This window comes from Muntiacus reevesi, chromosome 8 (assembly GCF_963930625.1).
Source record: "Muntiacus reevesi chromosome 8, mMunRee1.1, whole genome shotgun sequence".
Taxonomy (NCBI): domain Eukaryota; kingdom Metazoa; phylum Chordata; class Mammalia; order Artiodactyla; family Cervidae; genus Muntiacus; species Muntiacus reevesi.
The window spans coordinates 76,886,765-76,894,848 of NC_089256.1; positions in this window are offsets into that span (position 1 = coordinate 76,886,765).

Consider the following 8,084-nt stretch of genomic DNA (forward strand, 5'->3'; position numbering starts at 1 on the left):
TGAAGTGATTTTTTAAATTGTTCATGAGCTCCTTAGTGAGACAAGTGTTTAACGTTTGCTTTTGGGAAGAAGGGTGAATCTGTACTGCTAGAAATTGCCTTTGTGGAGGTATTTAGCACGTGCTAACATATTTAGAGGGCTTCTCTGGTGGCTCAGAAGGTAAATAATCCTCCTGCAATGAGGGAGACTTGGGTTTGATCTCTGGACTGGGAAGATCCCCTGGAGGAGGGCATGGCAACCCACTCCAGTATTCTTGCCAGAAAATCCCCATGGATAGAGGAGCCTGGCGGGCTACAGTCCATGAGGTCGCAAAGAGCTGGACACGACCGAGCGACTAAGTACAAGTACAAATGTATATAGAAAATAATAATTAAGGTAATAATAAAACAATAATTAAGGTACTGGACATGAATTAATCATTAGGAAATGTAGTTCCTAACATGGAAAAAATGAGCCAATCAAATTCAGAGGCAAATGGAAACCTATTATTTCCAACAATAGAATTTTAAGAGAATTTTGCATTTCCAGGTCACACAGAGGGTAAGGACAAATACAACTCCAGTGTAGAAAAGTCTGTCATCAACATGTGGCCTTAAAATCTAGCTGCTCTTATCATTCGCATAATTACAATGTGAACACTGGAATATCTAGTAAATGGAATTAGAGGAAAATTGTTGGATGCAATGGAAATTCAATCCACTTGAGTTCCAGGCCTAGAGGCATGCTGACCGTGAAAGGCCAGATTGGACAAAAATAGTAATACCACCTACAGTTTGAATTACATGATACCAACCAGAGATTCTGTGAGGAAAAAAGTAGGAGAAAATTTTGTCCTCAGGGCAGCCACATTTGGCTGAGTTCCAGTGGGAACTGATGTGGAAATGAGAAGCTGATAGGGGCTCAGGAATATTTTCAGAGTTCCTGAGAGATCATAATATACTATTTATAGTAACATGCTATAGGAATTCTAAAATCACAAAACACAATTCTTTTTGATTTCTATTCTCTTTTTGTGTGATCTAATCTCCTTCAAGACACAGTTCTCCCTGTATCTACCCTGTCCAATATCTAAGTTATATTCTTCCAGTTAAATTTTGAAAATGAAAATTTGATAATGTCATTCCCCTGCTTGCCATAGGGTAAATCGAACTCCACTACCATGGCTTTTGAAGCCTGGTCTGGTCTCCTCTTACCTTCTCCATTCTCATCTATGACTAGACTGTCCAAGCTGCTTCCTCTTACCTTTTCAACCACTCTGACTTCCCCATCCATCTTCCTCAATTTCCCTCAGCCTCTTTCCTTCACTGGCAGCACTTTATTCTCTGCTCTTGCACAGCACAAGATGAAGGCTTCTTCTGGCCTCCTGAAAAGGGTCAATCTTGTCACGAAATCTCTTACAACACTTGGAAGTACTTGTCATAGATGTAAACTGAAATTCACTTGCCGGATTTAAGTAATACCTTTAAGCCTCTTCTAGATCCTGTTTCTTTGAGAATTGGCTTTGCTACCTACTCAATGTCAGTCAAAAAATGAATGAATGAATATAACCATATGTAATATGATATGCTTGAATAAAATGCAAATGGGTAATAGAACTGTAATTATACAGGTAAGTCAATAAACATGATTTGGGGAGAATCTCTTTATGAATAATTATATTTTCCAGTTGATATATGGTTAATTACCTAGCACAAAGGAGGAAACTAAATTGTTTGCTTATCAGCCAAAATCCATAGGCAATGTTAAAGCACTGCTTTAGAAAATCTGTTTCTCCCTTCAAGTGCTTTATGTATGTGTAGTGACAAGATTGCAGCCCATTTTCTTCTTCTTTCCAGACTGTGTCATATAGTAAAAGTAGAAAATGCTTCATGCTTGCTGTTATGTCTTATGGGAATTGTGTTACATCTAAAACATACATGACAGTTCAGACACCAACTGCACAAGACATATAATATACCTTCCCTCAATGGAAGATGTTGTTTGTTGCTTGAATATATATATATATATATACTCCTCCATTCTTAGTAGTGTAGACCCTCAGCCGTGTCCAACTCTTTGAGACTCCACAGACTGTAGCCCACCAGGCTCCTCTGTCAACAGAATTCTTTAGAGAAGAATACTGGAGTGGATTGCCATTTCCTTCTCCAACGGATCTTCCTGAACCAGGGATTGAACCTGGGTCTCCTGCATTGCTGGCAAATTCTTCACTATCTGAGCCACAGGCTAAATGAAATTCGGGGTCCCTTGGTTACAGAGAGCAGATGATACTGACTTCCTTCCTGTCCCTTGCCTTACTTTCAAAGCAAAAATATCACCAGTGGTAACCAAGTCCTGACCTCCTTGGAAAGAGAAAAGTTATTTGGAAGGCTCTTTTACCTCAGCTTGTGTGATGCTAAACCCTTGTAGCCAACTTAGTCTGAAAAATGAATGGATGCTAAACTTACTGAATACTTATTTTTCTCTTGCCTTTTAAAAAGGAGTGTATCTGTTGAGAAAACTCTTGTGATCCTGACAGCCATAATGAAATTCATTTTCAAAGGATGCACTGCCCTTCTTACCCAAGAACTTCTCTCTTCACTGGTCTTTATCAAAGACCCCATCAGCCAGTTGTCCTGTTCCAAGAAGTCTTCCTCATCAATAAACCTGTCCTTTGCTTTATGCACGATCTTTACATAAGTGGGTCCTAAACAAATCCCTAGGTCTTGCACATGTTCCTGCTCTATTAAATTCTAAGTGTGTACCTCACAATGGTGGTTAATGGTGGAGAGAGGAGCATGGTGTGGTAGTAAGACCACTGAGTTGACCATCAGAAATCCTGAGTTCCAGTTCTGGCTGTGGGAAATTCACCAGATAAAGGAGTTATTTTGATTCCTGACACAGAGTAAGAGATGAATTATCATCAGCTAACATAAGTATCACATTATTGGTCTATAAAATTGCCAACTTTGTTTCAATGACTAAAATGCTGTATAATGTTGTATAGTATGAAATGCTAAAATGTTGTTCAGTTGCTAAGTCATGTCAGACTCTTTTGCAACCCCATGGACTGCAGCACACTCCGTGGAGAGTAAGTGAATGGTGTTAGCTACTGACAGCTAGAGAATTTGTAGATTACTATCACATGGAAAACAGAGGGGAACATCCTTCAATCAGTTCAAGGTGACTTTGAAAATCAATGAAATGAATAAGAGAAAATTATTTTGCCCATAGACAAATTAAATTAGGTGGCATAATTTAATCTGGGGTAAGGTATCAGAATAAGAGAGCTATAAACAAATTGAGTAACTATATATAGTCACTAGTTGTATACAACCTGTGCATCTTCTGTCTCAGGTTTTATAGCTACAGTGACCAGGCATTTGTATCCCTTATGCTGGGGTCTTCAATACTGGGGCTGCGGACTGGTACCTTCTGTCAGATCAGTGGCAGCATTAGATTAGAAATACAGTGCGCAATAAATGTAATGCACTTGAAACATCCCCCCTCCGCAATCCCAGTTCATAGAAAAATTGTCTTTCATGAAAGCAGTGCCTGAGCGCTAAGTCGCTTTAGTCATGTCAGACTCCTTTCAACCACATTTACTATAGCCCACCAGGCTCCTCTGTCCACGTGATCCTCCAGACAAGAATACTAGCTTTGCTGTGCCCTCTCCAGGGGATCTTCCCAACCCAGGGATTGAACCCGCATCTCCTGTGGCTCCTGCATTGCAGGCGGATTCTTTACCCCTGAGCCACAGGGGAAGCCCCCCATGAAATCAGTCCCTGGTGCCAAAAAGGCTGGAGGTAGCTTCCTTATGAGACAGCCTAATTCCCTTGCATGTTCCAGCCACCTTGGTCATCTTTAAATTACTCAAAGGTATAGAGCCCCTTTTATGCCTTTCCACAAGCAAATCTCCCCTGCCAGGAAAGTCTCTCTCCTACTCACAATCATTCTCCCTAACTAATTAAACCCTACTTACCTTTCAAATCTCAGCAAAAAATGTCACTTTCCCTAGAAAGCCTTCTCAAATGACCTCAGACAAAATCAGGTCCTCTCCCTCTGGGTTTACGGCTCCTTATAATTTTCCTTCATAGTAATTACTTTAAAACAGACACCTGATGATCATTTTATCACAGTCTATTTTCCATTCCTCTGGGCAAGACAGAGAGTTCCATTAAGGCAGGGCCCCTGTTTGTCACACTCATCTGGTCATCCAAGGATGCCTAGCACACAGGGCTGGTGGATAAATGGCACTGCATATGTATGTGCTGGGTGAATGAGTTTCAGAATTCAAGCTAATAATATTTGAGTAACTTAATATACGGTCCCATCACTTCATGGCAAATAGATGGAGAAACAGTGGAAACAGTGGCAGACTTTAGTTTTTGGGGCTCCAAAATCACTGCAGATGGTGACTGCAGCCACGAAATGAAAAGACACTTGCTCCTTGGAAGAAAACCTATGACCAACCTAGACAGCATATTAAAAAGTAGAGACATTACTTTGCCAACAAAGGTCTGTCTAGTGAAAGCTATGGTTTTTCCAGTAGTCATGTATGGATGTGAGAGTTGGGCTATAAAGAAAGCTGAGTGCTGAAGAATTGATGCTATTGAACTGTGGTGTTGGAGAAGATTCTTGAGAGTGCCTTGGACTGCAAGGAGATCCAATCGGTCCATCCTAAAGGTGATCAGTCCTTTGTGTTCATTGTAAGGACTGTTGTTGAAGCTGAAACTCCAATACTTTGGCCACCTAATGTGAAGAGCTGACTCATTAGACAAGCCCCTGATGCTGGGAAACATTGAAGGCAGGAAGAGAAGGGGATAACAGAGGATAAGATGGTTGGATGGCATCACGGACTCAATGGACATGAGTTTGAGTAAGCTCCTACATTTGATGATGGACAGGGAGGCCTCGTGTGTTGCAGTCCATGGGGCCTCAAAGAGTCAGACACAGCTGAGCGACTGAACTGAACTGAACTTAATACACTAGTGTTTTTGTATAACTGCACACTGTCACATAATACTTTCATATTTAAATTCTCAAATTGAAGAGCAGCTAAGTGAAGTCAGAGGCCACAACCATTCCATAAACCAAATAGGGATGCTCTAGAAGTTCAGCAGGGCTTCCCAGGTGGTGCTAGCAGTAAAGAACCCAACCTGCCAATACAGGTAGACCCTGGATGGGGAAGATTTGGGGTTTGATCCCCGGATGGGGAAGATCCCCTGGAGGAGGGTAGGGCAATCTACTCCAGTATTTTTGCTTAGAGAATCCCAGGGACAGAGGAGACTGGTGGTCTACAGTCCATGGGGGTCTCACAGAATCTGGCATGACTAAAATGACTTTGCATGCACTCATGCACAGGAATTCAGCCATGGCTTTCCATGCAATGTGTATTAGTGGTAACTTGCATTGGCTTTTATGTCATTCAAAACTGTTGTGTTTTGAATATCTACGAAACATCAAAAAAAATGGATTTTAGGATCATAACTGAAGAGCTCACAAAGGGATTTGCTGACTTTGTCTGATGGAACAACAATGTATAGGGCAGAGGTGAGAGGACACTCTGATCCCCCAAGTCATTCCATATTGCTGACTTAGGCAGCCCCCAGCACAGAGAAGCCTGCTTGTCAGAGCCCGACTGCTGTGGCCCAAGCCAGGATTGGGGTGGAGCTCACAAACCAGGGCTTTGACTGGAGAAACGCAGGGGGAGGCAGTTCAGAGAAGAGAGCCCCCAAGACCTCCTGAGGAAGCAAAATCTAAGTAAGAGCCAGGGGGCAGGATCAGTCATAAACTAGAAAGAGGAGGTTCAAGTATTTAGAACCAGAGTGCCAGAGGAGATAGAAGTGAGACAATAAGGGGCCTAAATAGATAGTGGGGAAAAGGCAGGCACAAGCAGATTTTGGAAAGTTTGTAAATTTAAAATGTTGATTTCATTTGTTTCTTTGGGTCATATCTGTTGGATTTGCCTAGCTCCTGACTTGTCACTCTTGTGCCGAGCAAGGGCTCAGAGGATCCCAGTCTTGTCATGTCCTAGAGCCCAGTTTCTGAGTTATGTATGATGGCCACTGAAAAAAGAGAAGTTGAATCACACAGATAATTCCCAATTTCTGTATGATTTGCCAGATCCTATCTCACAGGTATAAACCTTGCTTAGAATCTCAGATTGGATTTATTATCTAGTGCTCTTTGAAAAACAAGTTATATAAAGTCACTCCAAACAGGTTTTAAATTTTATAGTGAATAGGGAAGTAGATCAATTGTCATAGAATCAGAATTTTAGTAACTGATGTGAAGTTAATGTTCCTTTAAAAAATATTATGTAGTGAAATACATACTGTTGCATAACAGATTTGATATAACAGTCTCCTCTTGAATCTATCTCCAACATCATTTATCATAAATGATAAATTTATGCTGCATTTTCATTAGCCATTGCTTTGGGACTGCACTAGGATCTTTGCTATGACCAGTGCTAAATGTGAAAGGAGCAGCCCAGTAAAAGATTACTCACTTCTATATTGTGCAGAAGGCTCCAGAGGAGTTTATGGGAATGAGCACAGTGCCTCTTAGATGAAGGCAGGATTAAGGGATTTCTTAAAAGAAGGAGCCTTTGACATATTGAATCCCGTACTTTTGAAATGTGTGATGCCAGGGGCAGAAAAGGAAGGGTGTTGCTTTTGATGAAGCAATATCCTCTCTAATAAACCTCAATTCTGTGCATGTAAAATAATAAAACAGTAGGAATCATACCTGTTTCTAAGAATTAAAGCTGTTCCTGCAAAGCTAAACACAAAATACAAAACTGTATTTTTTAATGCCTACTGTGGAGGAAAAAGGTTTCTTCTGCCTACTTATCAACTATATATCATCTATCCAATCAATCATTCTCTCTCTCTAGTCATTTATGTCTAGCTATCTTTCAGACAGGCTTTCCAGGTGGCTCAGTAGTAAAGAATCCACCTGCCAAACAGAAGACTCGGGTTCAATCCCTGGGTCAGGAGGATCCCCTGGAGAAGGGGATGGCAACCCACTCCAGTATTCTTGCCTGGGAAATCCCATGGACAGAGGAGCCTGGAGAGCTACAGTCCATGAGGTTGCAAGAGTCAGACATGACTTAGATACTAAACAACAATATCTTTCAGACAAATTTCTACTGAACATCACCATTCCAAGGATTAATTTCCATGTTTGTGAATATCTCATTTCTACTTTCCTTTGTACCTTTTCCTGTGAACACAGAGCATGGTACACAGCAGGTGTTTTGTAAGGGTTGTTTGCGATAATTTAATTTGTTTTCTTGAACTGAAATTATTTTTTTCTCAAATGACCCATCAACAGTAGCCAGACTCCTTACTACTTCATCAATCACTACCATACCATGCACTTACATTCTCTCCCAAACAAAACAACAACATGATGATGATAGTTGTGATAATGATGATGGTTGTGATAATGATGATGACAATGACAATGTCACAATACCCTTTTCTCTTGATATGATCTGTAAGGGAAGTACAGTTAGTGAGAAAATATTCATGACACAGGATCTCTGAAACATTCTTTCCCACTAATACAAAGCTTCTACTGTATCACTTTGCATAACTTTACCACCGCTTAGAAGTTACACTGAGATCTGTCACTGTGGGCCATGTTGAGGCTCTGTAGGAAAGGGAACTGTTTCAGTAGGCTCCACTCAAAGTGACATTTTTCTCTTGAACATCGCTATTGTGGTAGTGACCCTGGCACAAAAGGAGATTTATTTTCCTTTGTGTTCTTTTTAATGAGGTGTAGGTGGAATAACTTATGGAGACTAGAACACAGAAATTAAGATCTTTTTCCTCTCCATCAGTCTTTGTAGTCAGAGAAGGTAGCTATTTGGTGAATGAGAAATTTAAAAAGTTATCACTAATAATTTATTTGATATGGAGATTGGTACTTTTATTGTCCCTGGTCTCCCCCTACATCTAAGCACAAAAACTTACTTGTTCAAATTATTTTTAAGTGGACAGGATTTTTTTTTAATTCTATGGTAATGGATTGCAAAATGTATGACGAAGCATTTTGAAAGAAGCTCTGAAGACAAGTGATTATTTATGTGTGTGTGT